The sequence below is a fragment of the Trichomycterus rosablanca genome, chromosome 4, assembly GCF_030014385.1.
Source record: "Trichomycterus rosablanca isolate fTriRos1 chromosome 4, fTriRos1.hap1, whole genome shotgun sequence".
NCBI classification, from domain to species: Eukaryota; Metazoa; Chordata; class Actinopteri; order Siluriformes; family Trichomycteridae; genus Trichomycterus; species Trichomycterus rosablanca.
Genome location: NC_085991.1, coordinates 54,021,034 through 54,037,363, shown reverse-complemented (window position 1 = coordinate 54,037,363; position 16,330 = coordinate 54,021,034). Strand labels below are relative to the sequence as shown.

The following is a 16,330-nucleotide window of genomic DNA, read 5'->3' as shown; positions in this document are numbered from 1 at the left end:
CTAAATGGCCAAACTGGCTCAGTAACATAAGCCTCCCATTCCAAACTAATTCAGTACAACAAGTGAGAAAGATCTCAGTCATGGTCAATGAAACTTTGAAATGAAACTTACAGATGAGAGAGCAGATTTGCAGAAAGGCACCCAGGTGTTCTCCTGCTTCCACAGGGCTATGAGAGTCTCCTTGCATCCCTGGAAACTTTGCAATGTGCAGCAGAAGGAGTCCAAGCAGTATTCCACTAAAATGAACCTGGGTCTTGCTGGGAGCCTCCACTCATCCACAGGACTTGATCACTTCTACTGGTCCCCTCCCTTTCCAGAAATTCAAAAGCTCTTTGTCTGAATCCCAGCTGTGACATCAGCAAACTCACCGTGCAGCCATTGGAGGAAAGGGGTGTGAAAGCTCTCTGCTAGTCCTGATAGACCAATAATGTGGTGGCACACAGCTGGGGTGATGGTGAAAGCTGTTGTGCAGTTGTTCTCTTTGTTGATGTGATGCAGAGAGATCAGCTGACTGCTAAAAGACCTCCTAGCACAATTACTCACCAAAGAACAAGTCTTGGAGACCAACTCCCCTTCACAGAGCCACAAAGACAAAACCAGCACTTGCTTGCAGCAACGGGTTCTAACAGGGTGGTGCTTTTGTCGCCTGCGTTGGTGGTATTGTGGTGAGCATAGCTGCCTTCCAAGCAGTTGACCCGGGTTCGATTCCTGGCCAACGCATACCCTTTAACCAGCAGGTGCCAAGTGAACAAAAAGTAGCTTGCAACTCCTTTCATATTGCTCGCTGCAACATAATTCCACCATCTCAGCCAGGAAGGTCTGAAGCTGGGCATGTGCAGCATTGGTGGTTCAGTGGTAGAATCCAGCCAAACAGGAGCTGTACACAGGGACAGTGGCCATTCTTCTAATCTCATGGAAAGGCCCTTGTTCTACTTAATGTCACCAAGACCAAACAGTGTTACCTTCAAGGAATGTGCCACGTGCAGTTTGAGAAGACTCAAAAAGAAAATCAGATGCAGACTAGTCACTCTTCCATGCCATGCGCTTAGCGGCAAAAACAATGCCGTCTCCCCGTCGGGGAATCGAACCCCGGTCTTCCGCGTGACAGGCGGAGATACTGTCCACTATACTAACGAGGACGAGCAAAAGGGGCATCGATAAGGCATACCTCCCTGAAACTCTCACCACTTGAGGTGAACAGAAAGGCCACCTGCAGCAAAGATGTTTCTGCCCGGTTTCGAACCGGGGACCTTTCGCGTGTTAGGCGAACGTGATGACCACTACACTACAGAAACTAACTGAGTGGGGCACTTCCTGGCTGCAGCTTTGTGTCTGGAATAAACTGAAATTCAAAACCTAGATGAAGGAAGAATGTTGTCATGCGAAGCATAAAAAGTCTCAGCTGTTTCTGCCCGGTTTCGAACCGGGGACCTTTCGCGTGTAAAGCTAACGTGATGACCACTACACTACAGAAACTGAGTTGGGCACCTCCTGGCTGCAGCTTAGTGTCTGGATTAAAAAGGGACTCAAAACAGACATATGGGCAGAAAGTTATCAAGCGATGCATAAAGGGTAAGCATTGTTTCTGCACGGTTTCGAACCGGGGACCTTTCGCGTGTGAGGCGAACATGATGACCACTACACTACAGAAACTAACTGAGTGGGGCACTTCCTGGCTGCAGCTTTGTGTCTGGAATAAACTGAACTTCAAAACCTAGATGAAGGAAGAATGTTGTCATGCGAAGCATAAAAAGTCTCAGCTGCTTCTGCCCGGGTTCGAACCGGGGACCTTTCGCGTGTGAGGCGAACGTGATGACCACTACACTACAGAAACTGGATGCCTCGGCTCAGTGCCACTTGTGTTGCAGCACTCATCAGAGGCTTCACTCATCCAAAGAACTGGCTCAATTCTACTGACTAAGTCATGGGCCATGGGCTTACCAACAACAAAAAGCTAAAGCAGCAAACACGTGTCTGTGTGCCTTTAAAGCAGAGAAAGCAAAAGTAGCACTTGCAGCAACACAAAAGCATGGCATCAAAGTGTGAAGCCAGGCAAACGGAACAAGACACAAGCACCCAGTCCCTACAGCTAAGCACAAACTGCAGCTTCCACAAGCAGCCTTTGCTTTATGCTAAATGGCCAAACTGGCTCAGTAACATAAGCCTCCCACTCCAAACTAATTCAGTACAACAAGTGAGAAAGATCTCAGTCATGGTCAATGAAACTTTGAAATGAAACTTACAGATGAGAGAGCAGATTTGCAGAAAGGCACCCAGGTGTTCTCCTGCTTCCACAGGGCTATGAGAGTCTCCTTGCATCCCTGGAAACTTTGCAATGTGCAGCAGAAGTAGTCCAAGCAGTATTCCACTAAAATGAACCTGGGTCTTGCTGGGAGCCTCCACTCATCCACAGGACTTGATCACTTCTACTGGTCCCCTCCCTTTCCAGAAATTCAAAAGCTCTTTGTCTGAATCCCAGCTGTGACATCAGCAAACTCACCGTGCAGCCATTGGAGGAAAGGGGTGTGAAAGCTCTCTGCTAGTCCTGATAGACCAATAATGTGGTGGCACACAGCTGTGGTGATGGTGAAAGCTGTTGTGCAGTTGTTCTCTTTGTTGATGTGATGCAGAGAGATCAGCTGACTGCTAAAAGACCTCCTAGCACAATTACTCACCAAAGAACAAGTCTTGGAGACCAACTCCCCTTCACAGAGCCACAAAGACAAAACCAGCACTTGCTTGCAGCAACGGGTTCTAACAGGGTGGTGCTTTTGTCGCCTGCGTTGGTGGTATAGTGGTGAGCATCTGAGGCAATCTGAAATCCAGCCAAACAGGAGCTGTACACAGGGACAGTGGCCATTCTTCTAATCTCATGGAAAGGCCCTTTTTCTACTTAATGTCACCAAGACCAAACAGTGTTACCTTCAAGGAATGTGCCACGTGCAGTTTGAGAAGACTCAAAAAGAAAATCAGATGCAGACTAGTCACTCTTCCATGCCATGCGCTTAGCGGCAAAAACAATGCCGTCTCCCCTTCGGGGAATCGAACCCCGGTCTTCCGCGTGACAGGCGGAGATACTGTCCACTATACTAACGAGGACGAGCAAAAGGGGCATCGATTAGGCATACCTCCCTGAAACTCTCACCACTTGAGGTGAACAGAAAGGCCACCTGCAGCAAAGATGTTTCTGCCCGGTTTCGAACCGGGGACCTTTCGCGTGTTAGGCGAACGTGATGACCACTACACTACAGAAACTAACTGAGTGGGGCACTTCCTGGCTGCAGCTTTGTGTCTGGAATAAACTGAAATTCAAAACCTAGATGAAGGAAAAATGTTGTCATGCGAAGCATAAAAAGTCTCAGCTGCTTCTGCCCGGTTTCGAACCGGGGACCTTTCGCGTGTAAAGCAAACGTGATTTGGCTGTTTGGCTGGCCACTACACTTGACCACTACACTTCAGAAACTGAGTCTAGCACCTCCTGGCTGCAGCTTAGTGTCTGGATTAAAAAGTTATCAAGCGATGCATAAAGGGTAAGCATTGTTTCTGCCCGGTTTCGAACCGGGGACCTTTCGCGTGTGAGGCGAACGTGATGACCACTACACTACAGAAACTGCATGCCTCAGCTCAGTGCCACTTGTGTTGCAGCACTCATCAGAGGCTTCACTCATCCAAAGAACTGGCTCAATTCTACTGACTAAGTCATGGGCCATGGGCTTACCAACAGCAAAAAGCTAAAGCAGCAAACACGTGTCTGTGTGCCTTTAAAGCAGAGAAAGCAAAAGTAGCACTTGCAGCAACAAAAAAGCATGGCATCAAAGTGTGAAGCCAGACAAACGGCACAAGACACAAGCACCCAGTCCCTACAGCTAAGCACAAACTGCAGCTTCCACAAGCAGCCTTTGCATTATGCTAAATGGCCAAACTGGCTCAGTAACATAAGCCTCCCACTCCAAACTAATTCAGTACAACAAGTGAGAAAGATCTCAGTCATGGTCAATGAAACTTTGAAATGAAACTTACAGATGAGAGAGCAGATTTGCAGAAAGGCACCCAGGTGTTCTCCTGCTTCCACAGGGCTATGAGAGTCTCCTTGCATCCCTGGAAACTTTGCAATGTGCAGCAGAAGGAGTCCAAGCAGTATTCCACTAAAATGAACCTGGGTCTTGCTGGGAGCCTCCACTCATCCACAGGACTTGATCACTTCTACTGGTCCCCTCCCTTTCCAGAAATTCAAAAGCTCTTTGTCTGAATCCCAGCTGTGACATCAGCAAACTCACCGTGCAGCCATTGGAGGAAAGGGGTGTGAAAGCTCTCTGCTAGTCCTGATAGACCAATAATGTGGTGGCACACAGCTGGGGTGATGGTGAAAGCTGTTGTGCAGTTGTTCTCTTAGTTGATGTGATGCAGAGAGATCAGCTGACTGCTAAAAGACCTCCTAGCACAATTACTCACCAAAGAACAAGTCGTGGAGACCAACTCCCCTTCACAGAGCCACAAAGACAAAACCAGCACTTGCTTGCAGCAACGGGTTCTAACAGGGTGGTGCTTTTGTCGCCTGCGTTGGTGGTATAGTGGTGAGCATAGCTGCCTTCCAAGCAGTTGACCCGGGTTAGATTCCCGGCCAACGCATACCCTTTAACCAGCAGGTGCCAAGGGAACAAAAAGTAGCTTGCAACTACTTTCATATTGCTCGCTGCAACATAATTCCACCATCTCAGCCAGGAAGGTCTGAAGCTGGGCATGTGCAGCATTGGTGGTTCAGTGGTAGAATCCAGCCAAACAGGAGCTGTACACAGGGACAGTGGCCATTCTTCTAATCTCATGGAAAGGCCCTTGTTCTACTTAATGTCACCAAGACCAAACAGTGTTACCTTCAAGGAATGTGCCACGTGCAGTTTGAGAAGACTCAAAAAGAAAATCAGATGCAGACTAGTCACTCTTCCACTTGAGGTGAACAGAAAGGCCACCTGCAGCAAAGATGTTTCTGCCCGGTTTCGAACCGGGGACCTTTCGCGTGTAAAGCGAACGTGATGACCACTACACTACAGAAACTGAGTCTAGCACCTCCTGGCTGCAGCTTAGTGTCTGGATTAAAAAAGGACTCAAAACACAAATATGGGCAGAAAGTTATCAAGCGATGCATAAAGGGTAAGCATTGTTTCTGCCCGGTTTCGAACCGGGGACCTTTCGCGTGTGAGGCGAACGTGATGACCACTACACTACAGAAACTGCATGCCTCAGCTCAGTGCCACTTGTGTTGCAGCACTCATCAGAGGCTTCACTCATCCAAAGAACTGGCTCAATTCTACTGACTAAGTCATGGGCCATGGGCTTACCAACAACAAAAAGCTAAAGCAGCAAACACGTGTCTGTGTGCCTTTAAAGCAGAGAAAGCAAAAGTAGCACTTGCAGCAACACAAAAGCATGGCATCAAAGTGTGAAGCCAGGCAAACGGCACAAGACACAAGCACCCAGTCCCTACAGCTAAGCACAAACTGCAGCTTCCACAAGCAGCCTTTGCATTATGCTAAATGGCCAAACTGGCTCAGTAACATAAGCCTCCCACTCCAAACTAATTCAGTACAACAAGTGAGAAAGATCTCAGTCATGGTCAATGAAACTTTGAAATGAAACTTACAGATGAGAGAGCAGATTTGCAGAAAGGCACCCAGGTGTTCTCCTGCTTCCACAGGGCTATGAGAGTCTTCTTGCATCCCTGGAAACTTTGCAATGTGCAGCAGAAGGAGTCCAAGCAGTATTCCACTAAAATGAACCTGGGTCTTGCTGGGAGCCTCCACTCATCCACAGGACTTGATCACTTCTACTGGTCCCCTCCCTTTCCAGAAATTTAAAAGCTCTTTGTCTGAATCCCAGCTGTGACATCAGCAAACTCACCGTGCAGCCATTGGAGGAAAGGGGTGTGAAAGCTCTCTGCTAGTCCTGATAGACCAATAATGTGGTGGCACACAGCTGGGGTGATGGTGAAAGCTGTTGTGCAGTTGTTCTCTTTGTTGATGTGATGCAGAGAGATCAGCTGACTGCTAAAAGACTTCCTAGCACAATTACTCACCAAAGAACAAGTCTTGGAGACCAACTCCCCTTCACAGAGCCACAAAGACAAAACCAGCACTTGCTTGCAGCAACGGGTTCTAACAGGGTGGTGCTTTTGTCGCCTGCGTTGGTGGTATAGTGGTGAGCATAGCTGCCTTCCAAGCAGTTGACCCGGGTTCGATTCCCGGCCAACGCATACCCTTTAACCAGCAGGTGCCAAGGGAACAAAAAGTAGCTTGCAACTCCTTTCATATTGCTCGCTGCAACATAATTCCACCATCTCAGCCAGGAAGGTCTGAAGCTGGGCATGTGCAGCATTGGTGGTTCAGTGGTAGAATCCAGCCAAACAGGAGCTGTACACAGGGACAGTGGCCATTCTTCTAATCTCATGGAAAGGCCCTTGTTCTACTTAATGTCACCAAGACCAAACAGTGTTACCTTCAAGGAATGTGCCACGTGCAGTTTGAGAAGACTCAAAAAGAAAATCAGATGCAGACTAGTCACTCTTCCATGCCATGCGCTTAGCGGCAAAAACAATGCCGTCTCCCCGTCGGGGAATCGAACCCCGGTCTTCCGCGTGACAGGCGGAGATACTGTCCACTATACTAACGAGGACGAGCAAAAGGGGCATCGATTAGGCATACCTCCCTGAAACTCTCACCACTTGAGGTGAACAGAAAGGCCACCTGCAGCAAAGATGTTTCTGCCCGGTTTCGAACCGGGGACCTTTCGCGTGTTAGGCGAACGTGATGACCACTACACTACAGAAACTAACTGAGTGGGGCACTTCCTGGCTGCAGCTTTGTGTCTGGAATAAACTGAAATTCAAAACCTAGATGAAGGAAGAATGTTGTCATGCGAAGCATAAAAAGTCTCAGCTGCTTCTGCCCGGTTTCGAACCGGGGACCTTTCGCGTGTAAAGCGAACGTGATGACCACTACACTACAGAAACTGAGTCTAGCACCTCCTGGCTGCAGCTTAGTGTCTGGATTAAAAAGGGACTCAAAACACAAATATGGGCAGAAAGTTATCAAGCGATGCATAAAGGGTAAGCATTGTTTCTGCCCGGTTTCGAACCGGGGACCTTTCGCGTGTGAGGCGAACATGATGACCACTACACTACAGAAACTGCATGCCTCAGCTCAGTGCCACTTGTGTTGCAGCACTCATCAGAGGCTTCACTCATCCAAAGAACTGGCTCAATTCTACTGACTAAGTCATGGGCCATGGGCTTACCAACAACAAAAAGCTAAAGCAGCAAACACGTGTCTGTGTGCCTTTAAAGCAGAGAAAGCAAAAGTAGCACTTGCAGCAACACAAAAGCATGGCATCAAAGTGTGAAGCCAGGCAAACGGCACAAGACACAAGCACCCAGTCCCTACAGCTAAGCACAAACTGCAGCTTCCACAAGCAGCCTTTGCATTATGCTAAATGGCCAAACTGGCTCAGTAACATAAGCCACCCACTTTAAACTAATTCAGTACAACAAGTGAGAAAGATCTCAGTCATGGTCAATGAAACTTTGAAATGAAACTTACAGATGAGAGAGCAGATTTGCAGAAAGGCACCCAGGTGTTCTCCTGCTTCCACAGGGCTATGAGAGTCTTCTTGCATCCCTGGAAACTTTGCAATGTGCAGCAGAAGGAGTCCAAGCAGTATTCCACTAAAATGAACCTGGGTCTTGCTGGGAGCCTCCACTCATCCACAGGACTTGATCACTTCTACTGGTCCCCTCCCTTTCCAGAAATTTAAAAGCTCTTTGTCTGAATCCCAGCTGTGACATCAGCAAACTCACCGTGCAGCCATTGGAGGAAAGGGGTGTGAAAGCTCTCTGCTAGTCCTGATAGACCAATAATGTGGTGGCACACAGCTGGGGTGATGGTGAAAGCTGTTGTGCAGTTGTTCTCTTTGTTGATGTGATGCAGAGAGATCAGCTGACTGCTAAAAGACCTCCTAGCACAATTACTCACCAAAGAACAAGTATTGGAGACCAACTCCCCTTCACAGAGCCACAAAGACAAAACCAGCACTTGCTTGCAGCAACGGGTTCTAACAGGGTGGTGCTTTTGTCGCCTGCGTTGGTGGTATAGTGGTGAGCATAGCTGCCTTCCAAGCAGTTGACCCGGGTTCGATTCCCGGCCAACGCATACCCTTTAACCAGCAGGTGCCAAGTGAACAAAAAGTAGCTTGCAACTCCTTTCATATTGCTCGCTGCAACATAATTCCACCATCTCAGCCAGGAAGGTCTGAAGCTGGGCATGTGCAGCATTGGTGGTTCAGTGGTAGAATCCAGCCAAACAGGAGCTGTACACAGGGACAGTGGCCATTCTTCTAATCTCATGGAAAGGCCCTTGTTCTACTTAATGTCACCAAGACCAAACAGTGTTACCTTCAAGGAATGTGCCACGTGCAGTTTGAGAAGACTCAAAAAGAAAATCAGATGCAGACTAGTCACTCTTCCACTTGAGGTGAACAGAAAGGCCACCTGCAGCAAAGATGTTTCTGCCCGGTTTCGAACCGGGGACCTTTCGCGTGTAAAGCGAACGTGATGACCACTACACTACAGAAACTGAGTCTAGCACCTCCTGGCTGCAGCTTAGTGTCTGGATTAAAAAAGGACTCAAAACACAAATATGGGCAGAAAGTTATCAAGCGATGCATAAAGGGTAAGCATTGTTTCTGCCCGGTTTCGAACCGGGGACCTTTCGCGTGTGAGGCGAACGTGATGACCACTACACTACAGAAACTGCATGCCTCAGCTCAGTGCCACTTGTGTTGCAGCACTCATCAGAGGCTTCACTCATCCAAAGAACTGGCTCAATTCTACTGACTAAGTCATGGGCCATGGGCTTACCAACAACAAAAAGCTAAAGCAGCAAACACGTGTCTGTGTGCCTTTAAAGCAGAGAAAGCAAAAGTAGCACTTGCAGCAACACAAAAGCATGGCATCAAAGTGTGAAGCCAGGCAAACGGCACAAGACACAAGCACCCAGTCCCTACAGCTAAGCACAAACTGCAGCTTCCACAAGCAGCCTTTGCTTTATGCTAAATGGCCAAACTGGCTCAGTAACATAAGCCTCCCACTCCAAACTAATTCAGTACAACAAGTGAGAAAGATCTCAGTCATGGTCAATGAAACTTTGAAATGAAACTTACAGATGAGAGAGCAGATTTGCAGAAAGGCACCCAGGTGTTCTCCTGCTTCCACAGGGCTATGAGAGTCTCCTTGCATCCCTGGAAACTTTGCAATGTGCAGCAGAAGGAGTCCAAGCAGTATTCCACTAAAATGAACCTGGGTCTTGCTGGGAGCCTCCACTCATCCACAGGACTTGATCACTTCTACTGGTCCCCTCCCTTTCCAGAAATTCAAAAGCTCTTTGTCTGAATCCCAGCTGTGACATCAGCAAACTCACCGTGCAGCCATTGGAGGAAAGGGGTGTGAAAGCTCTCTGCTAGTCCTGATAGACCAATAATGTGGTGGCACACAGCTGGGGTGATGGTGAAAGCTGTTGTGCAGTTGTTCTCTTTGTTGATGTGATGCAGAGAGATCAGCTGACTGCTAAAAGACCTCCTAGCACAATTACTCACCAAAGAACAAGTCTTGGAGACCAACTCCCCTTCACAGAGCCACAAAGACAAAACCAGCACTTGCTTGCAGCAACGGGTTCTAACAGGGTGGTGCTTTTGTCGCCTGTGTTGGTGGTATAGTGGTGAGCATAGCTGCCTTCCAAGCAGTTGACCCGGGTTAGATTCCCGGCCAACGCATACCCTTTAACCAGCAGGTGCCAAGGGAACAAAAAGTAGCTTGCAACTACTTTCATATTGCTCGCTGCAACATAATTCCACCATCTCAGCCAGGAAGGTCTGAAGCTGGGCATGTGCAGCATTGGTGGTTCAGTGGTAGAATCCAGCCAAACAGGAGCTGTACACAGGGACAGTGGCCATTCTTCTAATCTCATGGAAAGGCCCTTGTTCTACTTAATGTCACCAAGACCAAACAGTGTTACCTTCAAGGAATGTGCCACGTGCAGTTTGAGAAGACTCAAAAAGAAAATCAGATGCAGACTAGTCACTCTTCCATGCCATGCGCTTAGCGGCAAAAACAACGCCGTCTCCCCGTCGGGGAATCGAATCCCGGTCTTCCGCGTGACAGGCGGAGATACTGTCCACTATACTAACGAGGACGAGCAAAAGGTGCATCGATTAGGCATACCTCCCTGAAACTCTCACCACTTGAGGTGAACAGAAAGGCCACCTGCAGCAAAGATGTTTCTGCCCGGTTTCGAACCGGGGACCTTTCGCGTGTTAGGCGAACGTGATGACCACTACACTACAGAAACTAACTGAGTGGGGCACTTTCTGGCTGCAGCTTTGTGTCTGGAATAAACTGAAATTCAAAACCTAGATGAAGGAAGAATGTTGTCATGCGAAGCATAAAAAGTCTCAGCTGCTTCTGCCCGGTTTCGAACCGGGGACCTTTCGCGTGTAAAGCCAACGTGATGACCACTACACTACAGAAACTGAGTTGGGCACCTCCTGGCTGCAGCTTAGTGTCTGGATTAATAAGGGACTCAAAACACACATATGGGCAGAAAGTTATCAAGCGATGCATAAAGGGTAAGCACTGTTTCTGCCCGGTTTCGAACCGGGGACCTTTCGCGTGTGAGGCGAACGCGATGACCACTACACTACAGAAACTGCATGCCTCAGCTCAGTGCCACGTGTGTTGCAGCACTCATCAGAGGCTTCACTCATCCAAAGAACTGGCTCAATTCTACTGACTAAGTCATGGGCCATGGGCTTACCAACAACAAAAAGCTAAAGCAGCAAACACGTGTCTGTGTGCCTTTAAAGCAGAGAAAGCAAAAGTAGCACTTGCAGCAACACAAAAGCATGGCATCAAAGTGTGAAGCCAGGCAAACGGCACAAGACACAAGCACCCAGTCCCCACAGCTAAGCACAAACTGCAGCTTCCACAAGCAGCCTTTGCTTTATGCTAAATGGCCAAACTGGCTCAGTAACATAAGCCTCCCATTCCAAACTAATTCAGTACAACAAGTGAGAAAGATCTCAGTCATGGTCAATGAAACTTTGAAATGAAACTTACAGATGAGAGAGCAGATTTGCAGAAAGGCACTGTGAATGGAAATTTTATATTTTATTAGTTATTTGCATCAAACTTATAAGTTTCTGCTTTCTTAGTTCAATTAGCAGAGGTAGAAGAGACTTTTGGAAGGTTACTTAGGGGCAGAGATATGTTGACCTTGGCATGGGCTTCTTGCTTCCGTGGGAATGCATGGGTGTCGGGATGGTGTGTGCGGGGGTGCATGCGCAGTTTTGATACGGGTGCATTCTTGTGGAGGTACGCCATGTTTCTAACAAACTAACTATTCTTGTAGGATGATAAGCAAGTTTGATGTGGAATGTTGACCTTGAGTTGGGTCGCTGAGAAGAGTTAGCCTGAAGGGGCAGTAAAGTGGGGTATAAATACTGTGATAGGGCAGACAGGAGGGGCCCTCTCTCTCTGTAAAGCTGTGTGAGCGGTTTGCATTGAGGTTGGCCCTCAGCTGAGTAATAAATTGATTATTTGCTTTTATCATTATCCCGGTTGTCTGTGTCAATCTTTAAGGGTTATTTTGAATTCCCACAACAACATGGCACCAACCAGATGGGACACCGTTCCTTGGACGGCTGAGAAGTTCTGGGGGATACAGACGTCAGTATCCTGAAGGACTTTACTTCATCTGAAACGCCCAATTGGCATTCTGCGTTGCAGGACCAGACTTCATCTGCCGCCTTGGTTCCGGGGTTACTATCATTTTATAGACAGTAAGTAAATTAAATATTAAATATAATTGTACGGGGTGAATCACAAAAGTAACAAAATTTAGACTTGGATTTTGTTGATGGTCGGGATGGCCAGCAAGGGTCGATGGGATATCGGCTCGGTTTAGCAGTATTTCTTGGATAGAAAATCTGCCACAGGTTGACGAACCTAGTGCAATATGTCTCCCGGGAGAAAAAACAAGTCAATCCTAAACATAGAAGTTAAATATGGGATATATTTAACGAAATACGGGATGTATTTATGTGTTCGGGTGATTCACAATGGACAATTTAAATTGGGTGGATTGACACAACAAGGCATAATGGGGAGTGGCAAAAGCAAACATAAATTTTTGTTAGATGTGTATGATGAACCAAATGTGTGGTTTATGTATGTTAATTATGGTGAAACAGCAGTGGCTAAATTTGCATTTTGGATAAAAGAGTGTGGTTTTTCTTCCAAAGGTAGTTTTAGTGAAAGACAATTAAAAATGTTGAAAAGTTGTTAGGAAAAAAAATAGAGGAAAAAGAGATGTATTAATGTGATGGTTTTGGTATACGGGTTATTGAGTCTAAGAAACGTGCACATATATTACAAGCAGTATGTAAAACTAACAAAGCAGACGTCTAGTGTGTTAAATCTGTTTCAGACCCAGACCTAGACGGATGTCCCGGTCCGTGTCCTCCAGCACAGAAACAAGCGCAAGTTCAACAGAAAGCTGAGGCAAGAAGCCATGAGGGTGCCATTCCACCTCCTGAACAGCACCGCCCAAGAACTCCACGTAATAATCTACTAGACCTGCCTTCCAAACCTGAAGCAGGAAGCTCAGCTGTGCTAAGTACAACCTATGACCCGCCTAGTGAAGACAGAGAGGACCTCTTCTAATCCAACATGTTTTCCTCCCTTCACACTCGCTCGACTGGTGAATATCGTTTTAAGAAGAATTAAGATGGACAATAAAGACATGCTACATTTCCCATGATTGAAGTAGCAGGACCTGATGGACATGCAATGGTGGTTCATCGTCCGTGGACGGAGAATGACATCCCTGAGGTGTCCCAACAACTGACACATCCTCGTGAAGTTGGAGGAGAAAAGTTCTTAGTGGAACTGAGACCTACCACAAATGAACTAAAACGTCTAATGGGTCGGAAGCTGGGCGTGGACATTTCACATGTCAGAATGGACTGGATAACAGACAATGTCACACAGTGAAATGTGACCTGGAGTCATAAGGACAACAACAAATGCTTCATTTGCAAAAAGAAGGACACTGGGCCAACAAATGACTAAAAGAGTTGAGAACTATGGAGAAGACTGAATGATGGAGGAGGACCGGACTGAGGACAAACCAAAAGGGTCTGGTGAGTCAGAATTTTCTATGCTTTGCAAAGAAGAATTGCTTAAGCTAACACCTATAGCTGTTACATGTAAATGATAAGATCCAAGTAGCTATAAAACATATAGAACAAAAGTATTTTCCTGAAGGAACATATGTTAAGTATTCTGAACCTTAAAATGTCTATGATAATTTAATGTTTGTGAATGGTAGTGAGATACAGTTTTTGGTAGACTCAGGAGAAGGGAGTTCAGCCATTAGAACTGATGAGTTTGAGGTCATTCCAAAGAAAAGTGGAAGATTCATGCATTCAGTTAAGGCAACAGGAGTCACGGTTACTGAATATTATTCAGTGCTGTCAAAATGCCATTTGCAAGGCCTTGAGCCTTTTAAATTTTCCTTTCTACTGTCAGATCATTGTCCAGTAAATTGACTGGGGTGAGATCTGATGTGAAAAATTAGGTATTACCCTGATCAGTGAAACTGACGGGCTAAAAATCCAAATTACCCAACATAACTCCTTTCAGGGTGTAATGATGAACATTAAACCCTTACTTTATGTTTATTCGTGGCAACTCTGCAACCACAGCATGAATGGAGTGAATCTGAAGCTCAAAGAACACGCTTACTTGCTTACTAACCAAGTGAAAAATGAAGATTTGCATTGCACTGCACGGATCCAAGAGGGGGAGTCAGATGACCAGTATGAAAAGGAGTGTTTTAGAAACTTAGATAAGACTGAGGTTGTTTTGGAGTGGAAGTAGGAGCGAAGTTGAAGTTGACTTGTTTTGAATTGATGAAAGGGAAGGCTAACCACACCTGATTGACATAAAAGGCTGCGTCCCAAACGTGTCACTGTATAAAGGTTGTAATGATCACTGGAGTGATTTGGGTTCTTGAGGGTTGGAACTGTTGTCATGTGATGGTTGAACAGACATTGTGGATACTTTGGTGATGGAGAATAGGTGAAATGTCTGATTTCTGTACTAAGTTGATCTATGTCTCTCATGAGGAGAGGACAGTTGAGTTGTGTACAAATGTGTACAAAGGACATGATTGGTTGTGTCCAAAAGGTCAACAGTGAATGATTGTTTGTTGAATGTTCCAACGAAGGAGAAATGTGAAAATGACACTGTGAAACTATTATGTCACCTAGCAAAGATAAAGACAGCCTTTCAAAATTACAATTAGTAAAACATGAAGTTAAATTCCTAGGTTAACTGATTCCTGTCGAAGGTAAAAGATTAGAAAATGGCAGAATAGAAGCCATTCAGAAAAATCCCATGTCAATCACAAAAAAGCAACTAATGTTTTTCTTAGGTATGTGATTTTATTGCAGAACTATCATCTCTAAGTATGAAGTCCTCGAGGCTCCCTTAAGCGAAATTGCTGATGGGAAGGGTCTACAGGCCCACAGTGCACTTAGTTGGAACATCTAAGCGGACAAGGCCTTTGAAACATCAAAAAGAGCTCTGCAGATAACACCAACAACTGTGAATCCCGGATCCAAACAGACCATTCACTCATACAGTGAATGAAAAAGGAGGGTGTATGACGTCAGTATTACTCCAGGGTCATGGAGGTAAACTAAGACCAATAAATAATTTTTTTTTTTAAAGCTAAATTAGACCTTATAGTAGCAGGTCTCCAATGTGTTTGAGAGCTGTGCCAGCTGAATAAAAAGTGGTAAATGAAGAAGAACCTTTATTGTCATTATACTAGTGTAGAACAAAATTTTGTTTGATACTCTCCAAAATATAAAAGGAAGAAGAAGATAAAGTATTTACAGAAACATATGGATATTTACACAGGATAACCAGTACAATTTGAAGTATGGATTTTAGATAAATAAATAAATTATGATGAATGAAGTCACTGATGAAGTCAATGATTTAATAAACTTAGTAAGTTACTGAAATTTGACCTTGTTGGTTATAAATGTTGTTTCTCAACTGAAGAGTATATGATATGATAAGATGACAGCTAGATGGCTGAGGTATAACAGTGTATTAATTGAAATGACTAACATCTAGTGGTGGGCGGATCGATACCAAATTTTGCAGTATCGCACACCACTACTAATATCACAATAAAAATATGTAATGCATTTAATCCTGATACTTTTCTTCCTACAGAAAATGAAGGTGAACCAAATGATTGTTTTAATGTTGTTAATGAAGTTTGCTTTCCTAGACCAGATTGACAGGAAACTCCAAAATCCAGATATGGAGCTGTTTGTTGATGAATCTTCATACAGAAGCACAGAAACAGGAAGAAGCTGTGTGGGGTATGATGTAATGACAAAAAATGAAACCATTAAAGCACAATCACTAACATCTCAACTATCAGCCCAAGCTGATGAATTAGTAGCATTGTAAATTGGCTAAAGGGAAAAACTGTTCACATTTTTACTGTCAGTAGATATGAATTTGAAGAAGTATATGTGGCCTTTTGACCTATTTAGGTAAACCTATCACACATCACAACCTGTTTTCTGCACTTCTGGATGGAATCCTATTTCCAAAAGCTATTGATGTATGTAAATGTGAAGCTGACACCTGATGTTCTGATCCCATTTCACAGGGCAACAACAGAGCAGACATGGCTGAGAAAAGGCAGCAGTGAAGTGTACAGTAGATAAATAGTTTGTGTTGTGGAAAAATTATTTCTGTTTCAGCTGACCTGACAGCCATCCAGTCCTTCGCCAAGCCAAAAGGAAAGGCCGAGTGGAAGCGAGCTGGGTGTAACAAAAAGAACGAGGTTTGGTATGGTCCAACTGGTAAGCCGTGTCTTCCCAAAAAAATTGTTTCTAGATTATGATAATTTGACACATGGTCGAGACCGTGTGTCAAAAAGGAGGGATGCAGGTAGTATCTCAAGACATTAGTACACCAAGGGCTTAACTAGCTTAACTAATTACTCCCAACATTTTGTGAACACTGCATGATTTGCAAAATAAATAAGGTTAGTAGGGGAATTAAAACTCCTTAAAGTGCCCAACCACCGACTGATTGACCATTTCAGCATCTCCAGATTGATTTCATTGATATGTTCTCCAAATGGATTGAAGCATTCCCAACTGAGGGTGGGACATTAAAAACAGGATGCAAGTG

The 16,330-nt window shown here is 45.4% G+C and overlaps 20 non-coding genes across 20 annotated transcripts; 3 read left to right on the top strand and 17 right to left on the bottom strand.

Annotated features, from left to right (window-relative positions):
• Positions 1-1,067: 1,067 nt before the first annotated feature.
• trnad-guc (transfer RNA aspartic acid (anticodon GUC)) lies at positions 1,068-1,139 on the bottom strand. Its single transcript has one exon. It is a non-coding gene; the product is annotated as a tRNA-Asp (tRNA).
• Positions 1,140-1,222: 83 nt separating this feature from the next.
• On the bottom strand, positions 1,223-1,295 carry trnav-aac (transfer RNA valine (anticodon AAC)). The gene has a single exon. It is a non-coding gene; the product is annotated as a tRNA-Val (tRNA).
• A 108-nt stretch (positions 1,296-1,403) lies between these two features.
• Positions 1,404-1,476, bottom strand: trnav-uac (transfer RNA valine (anticodon UAC)). The gene has a single exon. It is a non-coding gene; the product is annotated as a tRNA-Val (tRNA).
• Positions 1,477-1,761: 285 nt separating this feature from the next.
• Positions 1,762-1,834, bottom strand: trnav-cac (transfer RNA valine (anticodon CAC)). The gene has a single exon. It is a non-coding gene; the product is annotated as a tRNA-Val (tRNA).
• Positions 1,835-3,182: 1,348 nt separating this feature from the next.
• On the bottom strand, positions 3,183-3,255 carry trnav-aac (transfer RNA valine (anticodon AAC)). Its single transcript has one exon. It is a non-coding gene; the product is annotated as a tRNA-Val (tRNA).
• Positions 3,256-3,538: 283 nt separating this feature from the next.
• Positions 3,539-3,611, bottom strand: trnav-cac (transfer RNA valine (anticodon CAC)). Its single transcript has one exon. It is a non-coding gene; the product is annotated as a tRNA-Val (tRNA).
• Positions 3,612-4,557: 946 nt separating this feature from the next.
• Positions 4,558-4,629, top strand: trnag-ucc (transfer RNA glycine (anticodon UCC)). The gene has a single exon. It is a non-coding gene; the product is annotated as a tRNA-Gly (tRNA).
• A 350-nt stretch (positions 4,630-4,979) lies between these two features.
• Positions 4,980-5,052, bottom strand: trnav-uac (transfer RNA valine (anticodon UAC)). Its single transcript has one exon. It is a non-coding gene; the product is annotated as a tRNA-Val (tRNA).
• Positions 5,053-5,156: 104 nt separating this feature from the next.
• Positions 5,157-5,229, bottom strand: trnav-cac (transfer RNA valine (anticodon CAC)). Its single transcript has one exon. It is a non-coding gene; the product is annotated as a tRNA-Val (tRNA).
• A 946-nt stretch (positions 5,230-6,175) lies between these two features.
• On the top strand, positions 6,176-6,247 carry trnag-ucc (transfer RNA glycine (anticodon UCC)). The gene has a single exon. It is a non-coding gene; the product is annotated as a tRNA-Gly (tRNA).
• A 347-nt stretch (positions 6,248-6,594) lies between these two features.
• Positions 6,595-6,666, bottom strand: trnad-guc (transfer RNA aspartic acid (anticodon GUC)). The gene has a single exon. It is a non-coding gene; the product is annotated as a tRNA-Asp (tRNA).
• Positions 6,667-6,749: 83 nt separating this feature from the next.
• On the bottom strand, positions 6,750-6,822 carry trnav-aac (transfer RNA valine (anticodon AAC)). Its single transcript has one exon. It is a non-coding gene; the product is annotated as a tRNA-Val (tRNA).
• A 108-nt stretch (positions 6,823-6,930) lies between these two features.
• Positions 6,931-7,003, bottom strand: trnav-uac (transfer RNA valine (anticodon UAC)). The gene has a single exon. It is a non-coding gene; the product is annotated as a tRNA-Val (tRNA).
• Positions 7,004-7,107: 104 nt separating this feature from the next.
• On the bottom strand, positions 7,108-7,180 carry trnav-cac (transfer RNA valine (anticodon CAC)). Its single transcript has one exon. It is a non-coding gene; the product is annotated as a tRNA-Val (tRNA).
• A 946-nt stretch (positions 7,181-8,126) lies between these two features.
• trnag-ucc (transfer RNA glycine (anticodon UCC)) lies at positions 8,127-8,198 on the top strand. Its single transcript has one exon. It is a non-coding gene; the product is annotated as a tRNA-Gly (tRNA).
• Positions 8,199-8,548: 350 nt separating this feature from the next.
• On the bottom strand, positions 8,549-8,621 carry trnav-uac (transfer RNA valine (anticodon UAC)). Its single transcript has one exon. It is a non-coding gene; the product is annotated as a tRNA-Val (tRNA).
• Positions 8,622-8,725: 104 nt separating this feature from the next.
• trnav-cac (transfer RNA valine (anticodon CAC)) lies at positions 8,726-8,798 on the bottom strand. Its single transcript has one exon. It is a non-coding gene; the product is annotated as a tRNA-Val (tRNA).
• Positions 8,799-10,318: 1,520 nt separating this feature from the next.
• On the bottom strand, positions 10,319-10,391 carry trnav-aac (transfer RNA valine (anticodon AAC)). The gene has a single exon. It is a non-coding gene; the product is annotated as a tRNA-Val (tRNA).
• A 108-nt stretch (positions 10,392-10,499) lies between these two features.
• On the bottom strand, positions 10,500-10,572 carry trnav-uac (transfer RNA valine (anticodon UAC)). Its single transcript has one exon. It is a non-coding gene; the product is annotated as a tRNA-Val (tRNA).
• A 104-nt stretch (positions 10,573-10,676) lies between these two features.
• trnav-cac (transfer RNA valine (anticodon CAC)) lies at positions 10,677-10,749 on the bottom strand. The gene has a single exon. It is a non-coding gene; the product is annotated as a tRNA-Val (tRNA).
• Between the last annotated feature and the right edge of the window lie 5,581 nt (positions 10,750-16,330).